Source organism: Haliaeetus leucocephalus, unplaced genomic scaffold (assembly GCF_000737465.1).
Source record: "Haliaeetus leucocephalus isolate CR32 unplaced genomic scaffold, Haliaeetus_leucocephalus-4.0 Scaffold384, whole genome shotgun sequence".
Lineage (NCBI taxonomy): Eukaryota > Metazoa > Chordata > Aves > Accipitriformes > Accipitridae > Haliaeetus > Haliaeetus leucocephalus.
Genome location: NW_010972820.1, coordinates 9,337,792 through 9,362,872, shown reverse-complemented (window position 1 = coordinate 9,362,872; position 25,081 = coordinate 9,337,792).

Sequence of the window (25,081 nt, the reverse complement as noted above, 5' to 3'; positions counted from 1 at the left end):
CCTACTCTAAACTCAAAACTTAGAAACCTTACTGAAATATAAAATCTTAATTTTTTTACTTTTTTTTTTCTTCTTTCTTTCTTTGTGATTTGGATCCTTTTCCTCTTTCAGAAGTAAGGATAAAAAGGACTTCTTTTATACTTTCCATATGAATAAACTATGCAAATTGTGTCTTTAGAATAAAGACTGTTTTGTTGAGGGATATGTTTGTAGATTTTAAAATTTGGTAAGAAATTATACAGTTGGAAATACGCAAACAGATTTTTTTAATAACTTTAAAAAAAATTGGAACAAACTCTACAACTGAAGACAAAATCAAAGGTATTTATTCAGTCCTGAAGATGCTTTCCCAAGCAATAAAACAAACAACCAAATAATTTTGAGGCATAGACATCAGGTCTTGAAGAAAGATTATTCACTGAGGGAAAATGAGTGATGGCTTTGTATCTGGTGGGGGTTTTGGTGGTTTGTTTTTTTTTGTTTCCTTGTATTGTTTTGTACGATAATCCACTGGGAGGTCCACTGAGTAGTACAAACTTCCATGTAGCCACGTTTGGTGGTTTCAGGTTTTTTCATTTTTGGATTTTGAGATATTTTGTTGATGCTTATCCATTAATACAAACATGAGTTTATTGATATTGGACTTAGTTCTCTGAGTTAGTAACCTTTATGGGACTCCAGAACAACACCTATGGAAGGCTGAAGAGGTAATTTGGAAAAATACATGTTCCATTCCTCAGGAATGTCTGTCTTTGTGCAGCAGTTATCTGTTGCTGTGTCATTTGCTCTGACTTATTGCTGCATTATCAATCACCTTGTGATGTGGGGAGGCTGGGGCTTGAAACACACAGACACACTTATTCCTTTAAATTCCAGTTTGCATAACCAACTCATACAGTAAAAGATAATCCTTTATATGTGGAAGTTGCATTTGCAAGAGTAAAATGTGGTGAATGGCAAATCAAAAAGCAGAGCTATGTAAGATGTAAGGATGGACCTAGCAGATAAATAATGGCATTAGTTAGGGATGGCATCCTTAACCAGGGGAGAAAGGCAGAGTAATTTGTCTCTGTCTGTTTTTCCTTTGTTACCATTCTTGTAGGGGCTGTAGCTGTCTTTTATACTTCTTGTTAACTCCTCTGTGTTTTTGCCACATATAGGAAGATTTATATATGTTGAATACATTTTCTTTTTAGTCTTTCTTATGCCCTGAAGCCAGTGCTACCCTGTACACCAGGCTGCATTCCTTCAGTGACCAATAATGAGCCTTTTCTGATTTGTGTTTATAACCCTGGTGCCATCTTGTGCCTGTATTTTCAAGGGTTACGTTGTCACAGCTTGATATGAAGTTCATAATAAATAATTGAGGGGGTTGGAGGGTGTAGGGTGTAAAGAGGTATCCAGACCAGAACTTTCCAACCATGTTTTTGGCTTCCTCTTCTGCTGCCCTCAAACTCCACCGATTCTTGCCTCCTTGGCTACACCATGGCCTTGCTTTACTGGGATGGATAAGAGCTCTACTCAAGAATCTCCATAACATGATAACTAGAGCAATCTTCTTGATGTGCAAGTCATGGATTCAAGTTTCCTTGGACTCTGAAGAGGCTAGGGAACACTCTGTCCTCTCATATGGATATGTTAGTGGAAGACACAAAAAAGTTGGGCATTGCTTCCTGTTGCAGAACTTTTGAGAAAAAAAATAGCCATGGCTATACATTATACTAGCCCAGTCCCCTTGGTTCTTCACATGGTCTCTAGATCAAATCCTGGCAAGAGAGAGAAATACCTGCACCAGTTCATATTAATTCTGTAGTTCTGTAAAAGTGGATCCCCTGAGCATGCTTTCCTTAACTGCTGTCCAAGTAGGTAGCTAGACAGCTTTTGATATAATGTGAAAAACGTAGCAGTCTGATTTGTTGCATTGCTTACACACATCTAAACCTCATCTATATTCTAGCTTAGGCAATATATATAGACTTTCAGGTTTGCTATAGATACCAATGTGTATGACTGCAAGACAGTATTTTCTATTTAGGAAGTCAGTGAGTATAGCTGTGCTAGGGGACATTCAGTAAATTATGAGACAAAAAGTAGTGTGTACTATTTTGCCCATCTTCTGAAAAGGCTGTGCTGACTTAGGATTGAACACTACTTGATTCCAGACTACTCAGTGTTACCTTTGTGAAACTCTCTCTGGTCAGTGCTGCAGCTCATCTACTACTACCACAAACATGACAACTGAACACTTATTGATAATAATGGTCTCAGAGTTCAAAACCCAGTAACAACAATCATGTTTAGGTAATATACATCACTGAAGATGCATAAAGCTGACAAGTGGCTGCATTTCCAAAATTAGTAACTGTCCTGGTTTCAACTGGGATAGAGTTAATTGTCTTCCTAGCAGCTGGTACAGTGCTGTGTTTTGGGTTCAGTATGAGAAGAATGTTGAGAACACACTGATGTTTTCAGTTGTTGCTAAGTAGTGTTTAGACTAAAAATCAAGAATTTTTCAGCTTCTCATGCCCAGCCAGCAAGGCTGGAGGGGCACAAGAAGTTGGGAGGGGACACAGCCAGGGCAGCTGACCTCAACTGGCCAAAGGGGTACTCCATACCAAGTGATGTCATGCCCAGTATATAAACTGGGGGGAGTAGGGCTGGGGGTAATCATTGCTTGGAGACTAACTGGGGATTGGTTGGCAGGTGGTGAGCAATTGCATTGTGCATCACTTGTATATTCCAATCCTTTTTTTTTTTTTTTTTTATTGCCATTTTATTACTGTTATCTTTACCATTATTAGTTTCTTATTTTCTGTTTATTAAACTGTTCTTTTCTCAACCCATGAGTTTGTTGTGGTTTAACCCCAGCCAGCAACTAAGCACCATGCAGCGGCTCACTCACTCCCCCCCGCCACCCAGTGGGATGGGGGAGAAAATTGGGAAAAGAAACAAAACTCAGGGGTTTAGATAAGAACAGTTTAATAGAATATAGAAAGAAGGAACTAATAATGATAATGATAACACTAATAAAATGACAACAGTAATGATAAAAGGATTGGAATATACAAAAGATGCACAATGCAATTGCTCACCACCCGCCGATCGACGCCCATTTAATCCCCAAGCGGCAATCCCTTGCCCCCACTCCCCCCAGTTTATATACTGGGCATGACTCCATATGGTATGGAATACCCCTTGGCCAGTTTGGGTCAGCTGCCCTGGCTGTGTCCCCTCCCAACTCCTTGTGCCCCTCCAGCCTTCTTGCTGGCTGGGCGTGAGAAGCTGAAAAATCCTTGACTTAGTCTAAACACTACTTAGCAACAACTGAAAACATCAGTGTGTTCTCAACATTCTTCTCATACTGAACCCAAAACACAGCACTGTACCAGCTACTAGGAAGACAATTAACTCTATCCCAACTGAAACCAGGACAAAGATTTACTTTTTTTTTTTTCCGATTCTCTCCCCCATCCCAGCTGGGGGGGGCGGCGCAGTGAGTGAGCGGCTGTGTGGTGCTTAGCTGCTGGCTGGGATTAAACCATGGCAGTAATACAAAGCCCATTATAAATGAAATAGCTTTCAAAATAAAGGAAAACACTCCTTCATTGATATTCTGAAAAATCTTCCCTCAAAATGTCAAACTCAGAAAATAATAGAAAGTTTTTTAATGGCTTATAAGATTTGATGTGAAAATAACATTTCTTTATGTCATAGACAAAATATTGAATGCTAAAATCATACGTTTGGTATGCTGTCTTTTTTTTAAAATAATGATAGCTATAAAATGAAATAGTGCACCAAACTTACAAAAAAGAATAAAATTTAAAATAGGGAATTTAGTAATGATGACGAACATCAGATCATCTATAGACAGTGTGCATTAGACTTGCTACTAGCAGAAGATAATGATTCACCTGCATATTACAAAATAATTCAGGTTCTGAAACTAAAATTTAATCTTTTAAACATTGGTTAATATTATCACCCACAAGTCTTCTGGGACTTTCAATTGTCTGATTTAAATTAAATGCTTTTTGCCAGCTTTTGTTACCAGCCAATTAATTTTCAAAACCAATTAAGATAAAAATCACCCATAATAATATCATACTTATTATTAAACCTATAATTTTGCCAACCTCATTTACCATTTTTGACCTAGCATTAATGACTCCTGGTTAGAGGTGAGCGTAGACCCTAGGGTTTGTGTCTGTGAACTCTTGATGCATTTGGAAAAGCATGTCCTCTTGAATTGGATATTGGTTTTGCTAACTGCAGAGGTAAGTGAGTAATTTACAATGAATAATTCATTTGACATGTGTAACCCATTTTTAGGTTAACATGATATCTGCAAATAGATCACAGTTTCCTAAAAATACTAGTTGAATGTGTGCAAGATAATTCCTTTTGCACTTTGAGTTCTGCAGGAGGGAATGGATAGAAGTAAATGTAAAGATGTTTACTGTTGGGTCAATAAATTTCTCTGTTTCTTGGTTGGAAGACTGAACAAGAATATTTGGCGTCATTATTTGAAGTCCCAGTGTTGCAAAGTTTTTTGTGAATACTGAATGGTCATAATGCTCTCCTTCCCAGTCCCGGTGAAAACAGTGTAATTCATACGTATTTTCTGGAAGCCTACTGTTGCAAGACTTCAAAGTGAAGCTGCAAGTATGGATAAAATGGAATCATTTAAAAAGAGAACTAATACCCTGTGGAAATAGTTCATATTCTTTCTCCAAGCCTAAATAAGTTTCTGCTCCATAGTTATACTAGCTCTACTGTCGTATTATATTTCTAAGAGTTCTCTTGTAAGCCATCTAACATCACTTTCCATTATGATTAGACTGTCACATTTGTGTATGATACAACATGACATTAAACAACATGAAGTGAATAACCCAGATGATCACTTGTTGTCAGCATAGTTTGTGTGAATACAGCTGAAAAGCTCTGCATTTCAGAAAATGAAAGCTTTTATTCTCAAAGGTCTGAAAGTCATAATGCAGATAATTTATTATATGTCTTTCCATAACCTGTTTTGCTTTCTAGACGTTTTCTTTGTTCTCATTTACGTATCTCCTTTTACTACAGTCACTGGCTAGTGAGGTATTTAGTTATGCCTGAAGATAGAATGTAACTGAGCATATGTATTTAAGAAAACAATTTCTATAAAACAGCTATCAATCCTTAAGAATAATCAACAGCAAATCTGCATGTCATTTTTCTTATATGTACCAACAATATAAGTCCAAGAACTGAATTTATAATTCATAAACCTGAATAGTTTTTTAAGAGTGAATCCAGAAACAGTTTAGATAGCCTTTATTATTCTTACTGCAAATATTTTATATGATAAATAGCTATATTTTTCAAAAATGTTTGTTGTTGACCAAACCATTGACATTCAACAAATATTTTATTTGGATAAATACAAAAATAAGTTAGTGGTAGAGCATGAATAAATATTAGACATGAAGGATATTGAAAAAGTAGGTGAGATACAGAAAGCAACTGAACCATTGCAAGAACCATTTTCCTGTTTATTTCAAATTGTTTTCTCCACCTAGAATATTTCTTTTCTCCTTCTAAAATTGCCCTCACTGAATCACAGGGTTTTCACCTTATTTCATCAGACGAAAAAAGTCAGCAGCTTCCTAACTGGATCTATCTTGACTATGATCCATCTCTTCATTAAACTTAAAAATCTACAGCTGGGGAGAATTAAGCCTTAAGAAGAACTATAGAGGGCTCATCATTCAAGTAAATGAATGTTCTGCATGAGTGTTGGAAGGAGTAAGAGTGAAAAGAGTGAGCCATCTGTTTTGGAACTGACACAGGATTTAGAAGTCTATATCACAGGTATAGATCATAAGTCAGACCTGGCACTTAAATGTTTCTCTGAATATTACAGGGCCTTGCTGAAATTAAACTGAGGCAAAGGCTATACAATCCAAGCTGCCCAGAGATTAAATTAGACTAGTTAAGGAATGTGGTAAAATACCCTGATTTATTTCCAGAAAAATTCTATTAATCTATTACCCAAGTACATTATAATATAAATTAATCATCATAGCAAGTCCATCTCCTCTATCACACTGGCTGGTTATATGGAGAGAGAGAGGGAGAGAGAGAGTGATGGATAATATTCTTCTAGTCTAGAGAATGAGGAAGGAAAGTTTAAATCTCAGGTTTTTGGAAAGGGGACCCAGGGTTATCAGTTAATGTTCATGCTAGTAAGATTGTATGGGCCTATCCTGAGAGAACTCCAGCCAGATTTTTGAAATGTTAAAAAAAACAAAGCCTCAATTTACTTGCTAGAGATGCCCGGTCACAATTGCTTCTAGATGTTCTGTTCCAGATAGAAATAAAATACTGATATACTTTGATAAGAGTAAGGAACGGGAAGATTTTAAACCCTGTTAGTCCACGGTGTGTCTATGTTTCATATTTCAGTATGAAGAATTTGTACACCAAGGCTCGTTTTTAGAAAGGAGTACAGGGAAAGATCTTACCGAAAGTGAAAGCTTGGCCCAGGAGTTTGTCCTAAAAAGCTTGAAGACCTGACTCAGCTAATATCAATGGAAGTTACCATTTATTCAAAGAATTCTGGATTTCACTTCAAATGACTAATTTTAATGCTAATCTTCTCTACCAGGAAGATAATGGGTCCTTCTGTGAGTTTGCAATAACTTATTCGCTTTCAGTACAAACTATATGCACATCGGTCACCTTAACAAAACAGAGTGAGCCAGCAAAGAATAGTATACAGGCAAGAAATCTCTTTCCTTTACATGAACTCAAAGACTGTGTAACTATATCTTTTCAATAAATGGTCTGTACCACAGGCCAGACCACTTGAAATTGAACTTAAAAGGCATTACACCAAGGTGTAAGAGATCTGTAGTAACACCTCCGAAGCTTTATCCTCAGGAACTAACCTGCTCAGACAAGATAGGGGAGGGTCATCACCCCTTCAAACCACTGACACTCCTAACAAATTAGTTTCTATATAAAATATTACGCTGTGTATTGAAAAATCTGCTGCCTGGCAGTAAAAAAATCTACTGTGTGACAGAAAAATCTTTATGCCTGATTGCCTTGAACTTCAGAGCAGAAAGTTTTCTATGCCTCTTCACTTTCCCATCATACCTATTTCACTGTGTGTAATGCATTTTCCACAATATTAAACTATCATATTAGTCTCTTAGACTGTCCTTCTGGTTTATCTACTGTTATTAAGTTTGTGTTCCGCATCCTAACTTTTGTGTAAAGCTGGCTTGCCTTCTCAACTAATATGGTCCATTTTCTGCAAGATACTTCATCAAGTATCAGAACAATACTTTGCTATAATGCTGAAAGTTCAGGCTCACGCACTGTACTGCTTATTTGATCTGGGTATCCCACTGCATATCACCCAGAGAACCTACTGATGTAAATTAGAACCTCACTGGCCATTTTTACTTCATACCTTAGCCCGTTCACTTTCCGAAAGGTAAGGTACAGATTGCTGTGGGTGTCATCAGCCCATGTTAGGACAAAGCTTTGCATTTATCTCTGAAAATATGTTACATTATCATTTGTATATATGCAAACATTCAGTAAATGATGGGAAGCAGAATCAAGTGAAAGGAAAAACTTAAGTGCTTGAGGAAAGAGATGGTATTTAATTTAAAAGTTCTTATTAACTAAGTAATAATTAGCCTATATTCCTTCATTTGTTGATTCCATATTTTAAACATTACCTGTTTAAAAAAAAAATTAGCTAGAAGCTCAGATAAAATCAGTAGCAATATTGTTTAAAAAAAATCTGTATTCTAAAAACTAGACATTTTTTTTCTTTTAATAAAAATATATTTTGATTTGGACTTGTTAATTTTGCTGCATAAAAGTGGACTTGCTCCTGGTAGTTCTTTACTGATTCCCTCTATTCCTGATGAAGTCAGTGAGTCTACATGTACAATAAGGAAAACATATGCGTAAGATTTGCAAAATTAGACCCTTTAATACTAAAGTAGTGAAATGAAATAGCAAATCCTTATCTGCTAGTCTCCTGCAAAGGCTATGGAATCTGCAGTGTGTAAGAGGGTTCAATCTTTCCCATTAAAATATTTGTCCCTTTTTCCCTGTGTGAAATACTGAAGCAAATTTTAAAGGATACTCAGTAGGGCAGACTGCATTCTTTTATTTCTAACAGTGAGGTAAAGTAAAATGAGTCAGTCTGCTAACACTGTCAGCTGTGCCCAAATATTAGGTCATGGATTGATGTTAAGAAATTTAAGAAGCTTACAAGAAATTCAGGTACTGTTTCTTTACATAAAGGTTATTTGAAATATAAAACTAATTGTCTGAATTACTGGACTAGAGAGGAGCAGCATAAGCCAAAAAAATGAAAGTCAATTAATTAAGTCAAACAAATGAACAGCAGAACAGGAATTTTATAACAAAATGAGTAACCAAAATCATAAATCACTATCAATATTTCTATAGTCAGATTGGTATTAGACTGCTTCATTTGATTTAACCTTTGTGTGTAAATGTGCCTCCAGCAGACAAGAGATGAAATCCCAGAGTCAGAAGCTGCAGAGCCAACTATGTGTTTTTCTGCTTGTTCATTGTATACTCCTGTAGGATGAGGATTCGGTGGGAAAGAGCAATGAATGTAATCAGGCACCTTTTACCTGGTAAACAGATGCAGTTTACACATGAAGTTGAGTTATGAGATGGGATCTTAGACTTACACTCATTCTAAAAAAAAAAAAAAAAGTCTCTTGCTATGTATTTATCTGTTAATTGTTTGTGGGAATGTGTTTTTTCAAGGTCTATATATTTATATGGAAGAACAGAAAAAAGTCAGTGTTACCAAGATGGTCTTAGCTTTATTGCTTCTTTTAATTCCTTTTATTCCCCATCTTTTCCTAGCCCACAAATTCAATATTTCTGAAAGCTTTTTTCCATTCTTTTGGCACTCATATAAAAAATTATGACCATGAGGTGTTGCACTGGTGTAAAAGGTGTATCTACATTATACTCAAGGGAAAATATTTTAGACTTTAAGACAGACATATGGACTTTGGTTAAAAGAAGGACCATAGTTTTATGGCCTTCTCTAAAATTTGAATACCAAGGTTACAAATACAATTGCTGCTGTGGTCAGGTCTACATCTGTCAGACTGATGTCATGATGTACTGACTGGAAGATACTTGTCTTCATCTTTGTTATTCATGTATCAGTAAGTACGGAAAAGGAGGAAGAACAGCAAAGCTGTTCTGTTTTCAAGAAAGAGTGATATAAATGAGGTTTGCTGAGGATGCTTGAAAATTTTTATAGATTTTGAGAAGCTTTTTCCTCCAGCTAGTGTTAGCTTTCCTGGAGCTCATTTTAGCCAAAGAGGTTTCACAGCCAAGACATCTGGGAAAGTGAAAACTGTTTACCAAAAAGAAAATATAGGTATGTAAACTTGCATTAAAAAAGAAGCTTGTCCAAAATGTCTGGAAACAGATGTGGTGCTGTTGTTTTCATCATGACTTTCTGGGCTCAGCCTATCGCAGATAAGCCTTTGAGAAAAACTAATAAAGACTCCTTGGTGACAACAGTAAGCAGAGGTTTACCTGAGTGGTTTCAGATATTTTCACGGGAAATTGTAGCAGAGTTCTTGCTGCTCCTGCACCCTTGGGTGGCCAAAGCTGTTGCACAGCTACACTTTCTCATTAGTTATGTGATGCATTCACCCTCTTCTGCTTAGGCGTGCCTTAATTACTGCCATTCCCAAACCACCCTTTCACAATATGCAATGCTTGTATTAAGACACATGGAGAACAGGTTTCTATCCCAATTCCATGCCCTTCTCTCTGCTGTTTTGGATAAAGTAGCCACAAAATATAAGTCTTCTATTCTGGAAGGGCTTAATTTGCAAACTTGAAGTAAAAGTACATGAGTTGAAATTGAACATCAATGAGTTTAGGTACTGTCAGTATTTTCTCTAGAACTGCTAGAATTGTTTTGTTTAGAAATTGGCTATAAAGAAGTCATGACATTGTGAACTTTATACTATAAATGTAGAGCAATTACTTAAAGAAGTTACTAATAACAGGCAAGTAATCCTTCTCAAAACCTTCCCCAAACCAAAAAAAAACCAACCCAAACCTACCCCTGAACTCTGTTTCCTTGATAATAAAACTCATTATACAATTTACCCAGATGTTGAAGACAGACATGGATTAACTTTAGCAATCATAACAATATTAAATGTAAGAATCAATAAATGCAATGTTGGAATTGCTAAACATCTTTGTATACATGACAATAGCCACACATGATTATAGAATTAGCAAAATCATGTTAGTTTGTGTAAGATCTCTCTGTGAATTCCTTAGTAAAAGAAAGAAAGAAGAAGAAGAAGAAGAGGAGGAGGCAGAGTTCATGCAAACTGAATCAAAAACATTGCACAAAAGACAGAAAGCAAAGGTGAAATAGAGTCAGAATTGTTTGGATTCTGACAATATGCCTGGGAAAAGTGAAATTTATTTTGTTCAATATAAAAAAGAAAACTACGAATTTGCAGAATAAATTTCTGATCATGATTTGCTGTTTTACATCCACACTCATTTGTTTATGCTTTCTTAAAACTTACTGCTCATCAGGTTGCTGTTACTGCACCTAATTGTATTAACTATGCATCCTCTTTGCACAATAGCATGAGGACATTCTTGTGAGTGTATTACTCAATTTTCATCTTGCATATGTTTGAAGTTGCTCTGTATTTCCATTAACAGCTCATGTGAATGGAACTAGTGAAGCAATTCCCACTCTTTTTTTTTCTTCTGAAAAAAGTGTGATAATGACCCCATGTTTACATAGTGCTTTCAATCCCTACATATTTTACAAACTGATAATTTCAAGGCATTAAAGTCCTGAATTTGAATTCACTGACACCAACATTTTCCCCTTAACTTATTATTATATATGGTGCATTTTTGGATGAATTACAAAATATCACAATAAGAGAGAACACTATGTGACTGTATGAGGAACACAAAAATAAACCCTCAGGTATTCTTATTAAAGTGGGGGAAGGGAGTTGATATGTACAGAATGGAGCTCCCTGAACTGGAATTTGACCAAGCTAAAAGGATTAACAGTCTTCCTTGACCAGAAGGGTACCAAGGGAACTTTAACAAGGAGACACATCTGGCAAACAGGCAGCATGGAGGCCAAATAATACCATCCTTCATCAGCTCTTAAAATTCCACAGACCTGAAGAGTGTGGCTAGAAGAGTTTCTAGGAGTGATTTTTCACTGTGCAGCAATAGAATGACTGGAGTTATGAGGCCAGAGATAAATCACGTTGATGGTCTTATTGAAACGGCCGTGCCTGGAAGGGAGGTGTAGTCTCTTCCCCAGACACACAGAAAGCAGGCTGATGCAAGAAGCAAAAACTCTGGTGCTCTGGGGACACTTAAACCTGCTGTTGAAAGATGATTATTCTCATGAGGGGAACATGCTTTAATTACGAAAAAAGGATTTTCAGGGCAGGTGATACAAATTAAATTTCCTTTATTATTTGTGTTTATCTGCATGGACATGTTTCTATAGTCAAGAAAATCTCAATGTCAAATTTGCCTGTATAAAAATGGACCATAAATATAGTGAAAATCTGCTTTTCATAACTTTCCTCAATTCCAAGAAAATCAAGCCATTTTCCACTCTAAATGTCAGTTAGTTTCTACCTCATCTCTCTGACTGAATTATGGTTTAGTTTAAAAAAAAAAAAAAGAAATAAAAATAAAAGAAATAAAAATAAAAGAAAATAAAAGAAAAAAAGGGGGAAAAACATATTAAGCATTTTGGGAGTGGGATTTAATCATCAAGGGAAAAGGAGCTGAAATCCCATGGGAGATCTAGGTTTAAATTCAGCACGTTTCTGTTTTTTTAATATGTTTTAGACTTCTGTGAAAGGTCGCCATATGGAGATAAAAGAGCAGATGAAATAAAAAGCAATAAGACAAAACAATAAAACTGTCATTGTTTTCTTGACCTTTTTCAAATGCATTCATCATAGAGTATATGGTAAATCTTGTTAGAGCTTTGGAGCTACTGTTGCTCTGAGTGGAATGGTCTCTAGCATCCACTTACCAATGGCCCTTTCTGGCAAGGTCAGATAATAAGAGGCCTCTCTCTGAATTGAAACTCTAAGTAACCACTGACTCAAGACAGGGATTGTTTACTCCTTATTTTTCAGTCTCTGGCAGAGATAACACAGGCTAGGCCAATTTCTGTGTTGCTGTTACTTAGCTTCTTGTGAAGTTATCATGACAACATGCAAAAAGAACAAATGTTATTATTTCTCAACTGTGTGGCATGCAGTGGGAGAAAAGGGCAGAAAGCAAGAAAAACGTTCCTTTCTGAAGAAGACATCCTTCCATTAGCTTCAGAAATATAGCAAAAGAGTACAGTTCCCATGTATTACAAGACAATATATATCATTAAGTTAAAAGATGTGCCCAAGCGTTAGTGACGCTTACTGTAGTTTCCTAATGGAAATATTTGTCTCTCTGTCCTTTAAGAGGGAGCTACAACAAGAAGCATATGTTCTTTTCCTGTTGTTTTCCCAGAGCAGGGTAATCCTTCCCAGTAATCATACTTTGATTAAATATGAATTTTGTTCTCAGATCTCTTCCAACATTGATTTTGTTTCTGTTTCACGTAGCTTGCCTTTTAAACAGAAAACATGTTTACTTGCTATTGTATACATGAGCTGTATTGTTTAGAGTGTCAAATCTGATGGTAGACATGAATTCAGAATAATTAACTGCTTGGTATGTATAGAGGAGCTTTTGAGGGCAATTGGGGGGAAAGAGGTGTTATTTTCATCATATATGCAGAGCTGCAAAACCATGTTTGAGACATCTGATAAAAATATCCTTATTTGCAAATGAAATAGTACAAAACCCATGTAGCCAACATCTTTCTTATTATTTCTCTGACAGACTAGCTTCTTTCCAGCCTAGTTGGGTGGAATGTCCTCTCTTTTAATGTGTTTGGAATTGCTTAATTCCATCATGTGATAAAGGCTATAGGAAAATCACTCTAACATGTAAAAATCTCAAAGAGGTACATTTCAGTATGCAGCTCCTGCCTTTGATCTATGCTGGATGTTTTTAAAGTTGGAAGTGAAAACTAGAAATTTGCCAGGGGTTGCAGAGGAAGGAAGGTTGTTGATAAGAGTATTTTTGAACCCTGGAGATCTTTATCAAATTCTGTTCTTAATTAAACTTGCATAATTCTTCTTGTTGTATTTCCTCCATTGGCACTTTATGATGTCACTCAAGCACTTTAAACTTAACACACATTGACAAGGAACCCTAAGAATGTGCTTATTAATTCAAATTATACTCACATACCGCATGCTTATTGCAATTTGTAGTGAGGTAGAGATTCCAAACTTTTCATTCGTAATCTCTTTCCCATCAGTAGAGATTCTTCTTATCACTATCTTGCCTACTTTCTAACTGACCCTTCCAACAGGATTAAGCTGTTCAGGATCTGCTATTTTGCCGGAGATTGTTGTCTGGCCTTCATTTATGATTAATATAGATGATTCCATTTGACAGAAGAGCTTGAGGAAATGAATGTTATAGTCATATCTGGTGCAACTCATATTTTTTAACATAATGGAAAGGAGGTAGAAATACCCAAAAGACAGGGCACTGGGCTTGGGATCTTGTCTTCATTTAGCACATGAACTGCAGTGCAACAGTGAGCAAGCTGGGTCACCTATCAGCAACTTTGTCAGATCAGCAAAGTTTCTGACTGTATGTCTGTGTGCTTCCCATGGCAAAGGGGAGCTGAAGCTGGAGGGAACCAAGGTGTATTCTCACTGCATAAGTAATTCATAATAATAAAGTAATGGTGGCCAACCTTTTTGATTTGGGGATCAAAAGTGTCTGATGGCTGGCAATGATTAGAAGAATCCTGTAGTATGTTATCTCCAGCTTTCTCTGAATACAAATTAGTAGCATCTCCAAAAAATCAATAAAGATGCTTTGGTTATAACATTCCCCACATTTATTTGACCCTTTTATGGAGAGAAAAGAATCATCAGGGATAAATGGGGTTTTATGAATCAACTATGAATCACAGTGTTCTGCCAGATAAGTTAGTTAAATAATTTACAGTTTTATACCTTTCTATTGCAATGAGTGTGGAGTGATTCCAGCTAAGGAAACTCCACCTGCATCTTTCATTACTTCCTGTATTTATAGTTGTCACATTAGAAGATGAAGGATGGATTGTTCATTCAAACAAGCCTCTCCCATAGCACTTCCATACAAGTTACAGGAACTTTTTATAAATGTGTCTGCTTCTGTTCTTATACAACTCTATGATAAATTCCCCTTTGACTTCTGTTGTATAAGAGAAGACTTGACACTTTATAGTACTTTCAGATTCTTTTTTGCTGCTTGTGTATGCCACAGAGACCTGCACTAGTGCAGAATCACTGTAATTGTCAAAAATTAGGTTGCTTAAAACAAATTTTATAGAATGGTTTGGGTTGGAAGGGACCTTGAAGACCACCTAGTCCCAACCCCCTGCCATGGGCAGGGACACCTTCCACTAGACCAGGTTGCCCAAAGCCCCATCCAACCTGGCCTTGAACACTGCCAGGGATGGGGCATCCACAGCCTCTGGGCAACCTGTTCCAGTGCCTCACCACCCACACAGTAAAGAACTTCTTCCTTACATCTAATCTAAATCTACCCTCTTCCTGTATAAAGCCATTACCCCTTGTCCTGTCACTACATGCCCTTGTAAAACGTCCCTCTCTGGCTTTCTTGTAGGCCCCCTTTAGGTACTGAAAATTTATGTGCTTTGGAACTGGACTAGCCACAAACTTGTGATTTGAAACAGCTCTGTTCTCCCTACTGCCACCAGTCACAGATTTTTAGTTTAATAAGCTAACTATTTTATCTGTTTGCCTTCAAATGTGGAACAATCCAACTTTTCCATGGAGAGATTCATTACCTGAGTTTTCTGTGATTTCTTTATAAGGCATAGAAATATAAGTATCAAATATCACTGTCTAAATGATTCTGGTGTAAGCAAACTATAAATAACCAGTCCAGTACAAAAAGATCACATTTTTTGCATTTTGTTTGTTGTGTTTAGCCCCCGTTAGTCTTTGTAGTAGTTCATAATGGGAAGATATGGAATCATATAACTGAAACAGAAGTCTCTGAAAAATTGTTTTCCATCTAATTTTTCTGATCACAGTCTTTGTCTTTTACAGTTTAATCTTTGTCAGCTATACCAGGTTCATGAAATCAAATGTGGAGTCTCATTTCAAAGATGAAGTCTTTGCTGTGGTTATGGTACGCTATTCAGCAGCTGGTCACAACTTCCTATTTTTGATATTCACTATGGGGGGAAGAGTCATCAGATCTTTTCCCACTTCCCTGTCTGAGCTGCAATGTTCAACAACCTGTTATATCTTGCTGTAGTAAGTCAGGCAGGATATGCCTCACTGTAATGAGCTTTGCATAAATATATAGTGGAGTAGCTAAAACACAGCCTGGCATTTAGTTGTTTTGTTACCTTATGTCACAACCTAACTCCCAGTTCTTTATCTGTCTCTCCCATACTTCCTTTTGAAAAACCTGGGCTCTTCTCTCCACTTCTGCCAACCACAGTGCCAAGATGCAGAGCCTTACTCAGAAAATGCATGGCCTGCACTTTGCTCTCTGGTGAAGTTGCGTTAGTACCACTCAATCCCTTTACTTTGGAAATTAAAGCTCTCATGTTTACAGTGCACTGGATTATATAGTTAAGAGGACCCTCAGAATTCAATAGTAGCATGTTACTAACTGTCAAAAAGACACAATGCTCAGGATATTGTGTAAATGGCCTATGCCAGTGAAAGCCATTGGTCAAGATTGAGGCAATCAGAGTAGCAGAACGGAAATGTTTTTGACACTGATACAAATAATGACATAATATAAAGAAGCAGGTTTATAATAAAAGTAATTTTATTCATGTGTGTCAGGAGGTAAAATAAAGGCTCTGTGATAAAGAGGCATATTCCTCTTATGGTGGAGTATTACATAGCTGCTCTGAAGAATGAGGGTTTTTTATATGACATGTTTAGAGGTCAGGTACTTGACTGTAGAGGCTAATAGTCTTCGTGTGACTCTTATCAAATAACAAAGGCAAAGGTTTGTGTTTGCAGAACAATGACCCTGGCATTATGTGCACAGATTTGTCTCTTGTTTGCATTTGAATTGGCAAGAGAAAGCCATGTGCAGTCATTGCAGTGCTGGGGGGGATAAAAAAGGGCAAACATCTATTTCCACAACAGCCTGAGTAGTTATCCAACAGAGTCAGAGTCTGGATATATGAAGTATTATATCAGGCAGATCCAGCAATAAAGATCTTATAAGGGATTTAGTAACAAGTAAGTTAGCTTCAAACATTTGTAAGACTCCTTCTAATGGTATAGAGGAGGTACACAGAGGAAATCAGACTTTTACAGAAATGTTTCTGAGATCACTGTAGTAGAGAATATAGGTATTGTTTTGCAGGTTTAAAGTTCCTGAAGGAGTCATTTTCCTTACGAGATTAAATCTGTAAATTCAAAGAGGCAGAGTCAATGACCAGTTATTCAAGAACCAGATTAAAATGATTAATGACAGTAAAGGGCTTCGTACTGTGTGCAGAAAGCCACAGCACAACAATACATATGTTCTTCTTCATGTGTGTTTCAATTTTGACCAGCCTGATGAATTTTATTTGATTGATTTACCACAATAACACAGAGAGGAAGGGTAAGTAATTTGTTAGCCACAGCCACATGGGTGCTGGCCCTGTTTTTCATCAGTACATCTTTTGGTACTTAAGGGACTTATTCTGCACACATAACAGAAAAACCTAATTGTCTGATATTTTGATATAGTCTCAGCACTAGCATCTTCCAGAGCCTGTATTTTCAGACATGATATCAAATCACACAATTTGCTATATCCCATGAGCTGGAAGATATAATATTTGGAAGCACCCACGGGTAACAGACGTTTGCCAGCTGCCTCATTGCCACTGGCAAAATCCTAACAAAATCACTCTTTAATTGAAGAAGTGGTGAGATTGAACAGCACGGAGCTGTTACATGCAAAGATACAACTTATCCCCAGCTGAATTCCCTCCCGGGGCTTTGCAGCAGCAGCAGCCCTCTATTCCATTAAACATGGAGCCAGGTCACCACACGGTACCCGGCTTGGGCTGCCAAACACCGTTATACTACAGACATGGGAAGAAGATGGAGTTGGTGTGTAAGGGACAGTGGATTATTAAACCTGATTTTACTGAAAGGATCGCATCACTGCAGTTTCCAAAATGATGAGGATTTCTTCCAAGTCTTAAGTGCATAATTACGTTTCAGAAACTGATTTGAACAATAACCTTTGTGTAAACAAGACATTGACTCCTATTTTGCTAATGACTGTGAGTTAAATTTCTGCTGTTGTTGCAAAGGAAAAGAAAAAGTGATACCCTTAATTGTGCAACATTGCTAGAATATTTGGACTGGTAAATTTCAGGACAACTTTAAATAACAAAAGTTGTTGCTATGCTTTTAATTGCAAACCTTTTAGCTGAGTCCCTGCACTTTGAATCTGACATATCCACTAGTAGTTTCTTAGTTATGTAATACAATAATTTATCAAAATACAAGCAAATTACAGGAATGTCTGGGGTTTTTTTCTTCTTCACTGCTTGGTTTCTTGAGAAATTGAAAATTAGTTATTTCTGGTTGTGACACAGTAGCAAGTCTTAGAGATCTCAAATTATAGAAATGCAAGAGAAATGCTGACATTAACAAGTTAAGTTATGGCCTTTTGCACTAGTGACCAGAAAATGGCTAATGAAAACTGAGCCTCACATTTGTGGTGGAAAATGAAAAAGCAAGCAGAGGCAAACAAGGAATAATATCTTGATGAGAATCAACAGACCAGCTGTAATATGATCATCCAGTTACAAATATTCATCCAAGCTGTGGAAACATATATCAGCTTGGCACAGAGGAGAAGCTTTGATTTTTGGAAGTCAGCAATAAGCGGGAGGCAGTGAACACCACTGCATCCAACCTTAATTTTTTTATCTGAAATTCTATAAATCCAAACAGGCCACAACCTGTCTATCAGCTCTAATTGGGACCTAATGTCATTGATAACCATGAATGTTTACTTATTTTGACAACTCAAATAGGGTGGATATTAAAAAAGTGAACTGTTTTGTGAATCATCCTTTTATTAGTTAGCTGTTACAAACATAGTAAACATAGTGAAGTTCAGAAAACTCTCCCCAAATTAAAATCTAAGCTAAAAATATTGAAAAGGTAAAAGAGAAGGAAACATGAAAAGGAAGGATAGTTGCTCAGAAATTAGTAATTATATATATACAGAATCATTTGAATATAGAATAAAGTGTGTTGGAAGGGACCTCTGGAGGTCTCTGGTACAAGCTGCTGCTCAAAGTAGAGCCAACTTAGATGAGGTTTTTCAGGCTGTTGTCCAGCTGAGTTTTGAATACTTCCAAGCGTGGAGATTCTAGACTCTTTCTTGGTGCCTATTCCAGTGTTTGACTACCTATATGTGATAAGTTTGGGGTTTTTTTCCTTACAGTGGTATTTCCCTTGTTGCACCTTATGACTGTTGCCTCTTGTTCAATTGCTCTGCGCTTCTGAGCCTTTAGCTCCAACCTATTTATATCGTAGGTATGTGAGGTAACTGAGGAGCAATAAGACCTTTCCTTAGCACACACTTTTTCAGGCTGAATAATCCTGACTCTCAGCCTGCTGTTATGTGTCTAGCAGTCCAGCCCCCTCACCATTTTTTTTGGCCCTCCACTGGACCTACTTCAGTATACCAAGATCTTTCTTTCACTGTGTGTACAACTATATGTATATTTGTATATGTATGTGTTTATTTGTGTATGTGTGGTTTTGGAAATGAGTTGAATGAGTTTGAACATACTTCTTCAGGTGATTAAGTTTTAATTCTACTTTCTGATACATATAAGCTGCACATAAAATTCTGTTGGTGAACAACTGCATATTACTTAAATGTGAGCAATCAATTTAACATGGTTTAATGAGTTATCATGTATCAACGGAGCTACAAAACTCCCTCCCTCATCCACAGAAAATGCAAAATAAGTCATCATGAGGATTTGGTTGCCCACCTCTGTAAAGAAACATAGATATTGTTGTACAGAGGAAATAACAATTACTCTCTCAGAAGGGTCAAATCTTTCTGAAATAGCTTTTCTGTTTTATGAGATAGATTTGATGTATGTGAAATTTCTAGCTGTTGCCATGTCCTAAATACACATGACAATTTAGCATGGCAGTATTTTGAGCTCATATGTTTCTTAGCCTGCAACAGTTGGGAATTTCATGTGCCTTCAGTTACAAGGCACAGTTAATAGATGTACCTTATTAAGCTTAGGTAATTCAACTATTTGTTATTCTCTTGCCATATCCCTCAAAACAGAAAATAAAATAAGATTCTCAGACACCGTTGCTCTGAAGACGATGTAACTGCTGGTGTAGTGTATGAGGCAGATCATCAAACATAAAATCATCAAATCTATTCTTATTGTCAGCTGTAGATTTATTAAGAAGTGAAGGGGCTTTCTCTGATACTGGTGCCTCACATTCTCGGTGCACTTTCTCACTGACTACACCGATCTACAAGGTGAAGAATCAGAAAAATGCTGTGGCATAGAGACCATCCAGTGTATGTGGGCATGCCCTGTCTTATCCTGTGACTTAAAATAAGTGAGGAAAGGAGACCTCCCTATTCATATGCAATTTTACCTCTCTTGGCCACTAAAGGAACATTTCGTTTTAATAAGAAGTAGATCCGTATTGGCTTTAACAAAGGAGTATGCTCCTATACTTCTTATGGAAAGATTAGGAAATTTGAAAAGATATAAGCAAAGCCAAAGCAGACTGGGATCTACTACAATACTCAAATCTGCCATCCATACATAATAATTAACCCTATAACTGGGCAGCATATAAAAGTACATGGCCAATATTTTAAAACACACATCTTTCTACTTTCTTGGGAATCAAGACTGCTTTACATCAGGTTCTATCCAAGGAGATATTTGGCTCCTCTCTATTCATGTGTCTTTCTCATGCACAATACCAGAAATTATTTTTTTTTTTTATTATTATTTTCAAAACTAGATCGGTTTGTCACAGATTAGAATCTAAGAACGTTTGGGTCATGTTCATTTCAGAGACTGTACTAATCAAATTAGTATGCAATTTCTGACAAATTTCTCCTGCTAGGTGAAGTTTGTGAAGTGCTTTATTGATGAGTTAATAAAGTATTTCTGAAAAATTTGCTTTGTGCTCAGAAGACACTCTCCAAATGGCAGAGACAAGAGATAGAAAAGTAAGAGAGCATGTACAATTGCGATAGTAGTGTTATATTTTCCAATATGATTGTTTATATTTTCCTTATTTCCAATATTCCACTCTTTTCTTTACCTCTTTACTTAAAAGGTTGCTACAAAGCAGAGAGAGGCTCTCACTTCACAAGAAGCCACATGGAGAAGACAAGGGGCAATGGGAGAGGTTGCATTGGGAGAGGTTTCATCTCGACATTAGAAAGAAATTATTTACAGCAAGAACAATCAATCACTGGAACAACCTCTCCAGGGATGTGCTAGACTTTCTTTTGCTAGAGGTTTTCCAGATGCGATTGGACACGGTGTTAATCTCATCTAGGCTCCCTTTCCCATGAAAGGTTGCACAAGATGATCTTTCGAAGTCCCTTTCAACCCGGGCTGTTCTATCATTCTATCATTCATTCTCAGATGTCTATTTTAACAGAGACATGGCCCATAGTTTAACCTTAGTTTCTTTAAAGCTTTCTTGGTTAGCTCAGTAGATTTTTTAACACTAAAAATAGATCATTCTGAAACTGTGGAAAGATTTGTCATCATACAATTTAAATGTAGTACACAGAGAGAGTCAGGAAATTTTTATCTTTTTTTTTAAATGAAAGATGCAATATCTGCATAACTGAGTTTTCCAGATGAAATTTTTGGGTTTCTATGTCTTAAAAATGAAGTATTTGCACTTGTGTGTGTCTGTTGTGAATCAAAATCCTTCCAGTTGCCAGGCTGAATTAAACATTCAGTTTTGTGTCAGTTGAAGAGTAATCTTCCCTTCCAGAATAGCTATGTTTGGAGTTGGAACTCATGCCATTCATTCCAGTCCTTTTTTAAAAGGCAGATTTCGTTGTTTATATATGTATTTTAGGCTCACTTTCATGGCAAGCAAAAGCAAAAAAACCTGTTGGTTTAGATTTACACACTAAAATATTTTCATTCAGAAATGCTGACATATTTTGGTTTTGGCAAATGTAAATAATATTTTTATGGGTTTTTTGGTTCTGTGAAAAGTAGATTCCACATCTGTGGAAAATAAATCAGTAAAATAATCATTATTCAATATGTTTAGTTTCTTCAAATAAAAATTTTGAAAACAAATGCTAAAATACTGAAGCATAACATTCTAATATCTGGAAATGGAATAGGAAAAAAACCCATCTGATATTTTCATGCAAGCATAGAAAAGTTGTTTGTAAGGAACCTCCTGAGATTGTCTAGTCCAGCCTCCCACTCAAAGAAGGACTACCATCAACACTGCTCTGGCTCAGCCTTTGCTTTTTCTAGCCCAGGCCAGGAAACATCCAAGAAAAGAGAGGCAATCAGTTCCAGTGCTGCAGTACCCTCCCAGGGAAAAAGTTTTTCCCGATGATGAACTTAAACGTCCCTAACTACAGCTTGTAGCCTGTGCCCCCTCTGACAGCTTCTAGCACTGCTGAGAACAGTTTGGTGTTGTCTTCTTTGTATGTCCCCTTCAGGTGCTGAAGCTAGCCAGCACTTAGCTTCCTCTTCATCAAATTAAACCTAGTATTCTCAAACTCTCCTTGCTGGCTCTGGTTGAGGCCCTAAACACTGACTTGATAACCTTGTCTGAAATCTCTGTAGTTTCTCCTCACCCATCCCATGAGCTGGGAAGTCCAACACTGGACACAGTATTCCTCATGCAGCTCAGCATCCCGGTGTAGCCCAGCACACCCTACCAGCAACAGACTCCCAGGAGTGAGCGTCCCAGTGTGCCCCCTAACACCAAGTCTTTTCTGCATGACTGATCATTAAAGTGTTAATCTCCCAACATCTATGAGAAAATCCAACAACTTTCTTGGAACTTAATGGCCAAGGTTTGGGATTTTAAAGTCTTTTGTCATCTATACAGTTCAGTAAGTCATTTTGCAGTGGGGTTTTTTTGTTCATTATTGGTGTTTTGGTTTTTTTTAAGACTACTGAATACCTTATTGGTATAAGAAACTTCAGATAGTTTTCTCCATTTCTTTTTTATATTTGACTGAAAGCCATATTTGAATAGTTTTTATCCATGCCTAATCTAGCCATGGTGACTACGGCGAGTGAAACATTTTTCTGTGGTCTGTGGCTGCCAGAAATTGACTTCTTACACCATCAGAAGTGAGAAAAGTCATAACACCTAAACTGAGCAGAACAGCTGAATGGAACAGATTTTAGATATCAAAATCATTTTCTCCATTGTCCTGTGTAGTCCTATGCAGTCCTATGTAGTTGAGCCTTGATCTTAAGCATTATTGGTTTTGTGACAGATAAGTTAGATGCTCACACTTGTCAGTCGGAACTGGATCATGAGAGCTTAGGAATGAAACCTGCTTTTTTTACACATACAGATAATGAATTCTTAATTTATCCCACCTTGTTGAAGACCTCACTAGAGAGAAGTAGTAAAGAGGAATCGTAACTGTGTTTGCTCCCAATTTGTGCTCATTGTGCTTATAATGATCACATACATTGGAGAGGCTGTCTGTCAGAGTTTGTGAAGAATTTCTGCAGAGGGCATTTGACTGGGAGAATTCATTCAACAAATTCCAGTGAAGAGTTTCCTAAATCGGTCTAAGGTCTTTATTTTTTCAACTTTTTAAAACTCAAGAATGTATAAAATGAAGTGTGAAACTATTACAGTTTCTTCAAAATACAAATCAGTCCAAAGAAGCAGCTGTAGAAATCTCTGTACAGATCCTTAACAGTGGCTTAAAAACACTGAATGAAAAGCAGGGAAGCAATATAGTTAAACATTCTTTTTCTTTTCAGTTTGGGCAAGAATTGCAGAATGGGATTAATCTCACTGAAGGACCTGAACTCAGTTTAAGAAAGATTGTCACCTGAATTTAAGTGTCTAAATGGGAGTGTCTACACGAGCATTATGTGTATAAGGTCCCAGTATGATCTACAGAGATCTAGTTCAGAGCTGACAATGGAGCCTGCAATTCAGCTCATGCCAAGAAAGATACCTGGGACAGGATTCAGTTGCACAAGCACTGTTTTCTAATACTGTTTGAGTTGCTTGAAATACCTATTACTGTGATTCAGGGCTGACAGACATAGTACGGGACCTGTGAAAAATCCGCACACTTTGGGAGAGGGAGCTGGAAACCAAGATGGTCCTAGGGTATCTAAGGCATAGAAAAGCTTAGATACTTGTTTAAACAATAGTATTGATCCTTTCCTTATGGGTCCCTTCCAACTTGAGATATTCTATATTTCTATGATTCACAGTGGGTCAGTTAAATTCCACTGACTTCAATTGACTATGGGTGTAAGTCAAAGTTGTCACGTTTAATGCTGTTTGAAATGCCACCGAGTCCTCAGAAAGCTGTAGAAATCCCACAGTTCCTGCTCATGTCTGCCATCCGTGTTTCCAATACCTGAGAATGTCTCAAATGACAATGGTCAACTCTGTGGAGGAACTCAGTTGAGTCCAAGATCTCTCTTGTTCTATAGAAACCTATATATATACACATGCATTTACATTTCTTAAACCAGACTTGAACCTCATTCTGGGGACTTCAATCTTCTTTTTTTTTTTAATCTGTAGATTTTATTTTTTTTCTGCTTTAATCCATCTTTCAACTTCATGATGTACATTAAATACCACAATGGGGAGAGAGTAGATATTTATATATATTTATATATTATATATTATATATTATATATTATAGACAACACATTATCTAGGTGAAGTGACTTGCTACATGAAGACATTAATTAGCATGAAAAATTAGTGAAGTACAATTTAAATCATACTAATACTTTTGTTTAATTACCCAGATACTCATCCCTGTAGATACTGCACTTAAAAAAAAAATTAATTTACTAATTAAAAATCACATATTTTAAGTGAAGTTGAATTCTTAAAAGTTTAATGACTTAATTTTTCTCACATTTTACTTTGTGAGAATCAAACAGAGGCAAAGTTTAGAAATGAGCCAGCTATGTGTGACATTTACAACAGAGCTATTGAATTTTCTTCTGAATCTACTTTTTATATTTTGTTAATTGCTTTGGAAACACTTTGTGTTCAAAGTAAACAATCAATGAGATCCTCTTTTAATCTGAAGATAACAGCAGTTTCCTTCCTCCTGAAAATGAGTTTAAACTGTGAAGTTGTAAAGGACACAGGATGGCAGTTTTTAATGCTTTTGAGTACTGTCACTTTAGGTGCCTATCAATTCTGTGCTACATTCTTTAGGAATAAATGGGAAAGAGTGGGGCATAGCACATCTGTGGTTGCAGCTGAAATTTTTTAAAACTGAAATATGACAACTTTGGAAGCCTATTGTAATTCTTACATGGTAATTATCAAACAGAAATTGAATTCGTTCTAACCACCCTTTGTTGGCTTATAAGAACACATGTAGAGACAAGAAATCTGAATATGTTTACACTAGGGTAAAACAAGTTGGAACTGAATGATTTGGGTTGTATTTCCACTACCAAATGAATATGTGTCATATGGAGCTTGCCTATCAAGAAGACATACAGGTTGGTCTATAAGCATTCCGTATTATTTGACAATAATTGCTGAACTGATCAGCTGAACTTTGCAACCAGAAATTTTAGGCTTGCATGATAGTAGCACTGAAAAATCTGAATCTCACATTTTAATAT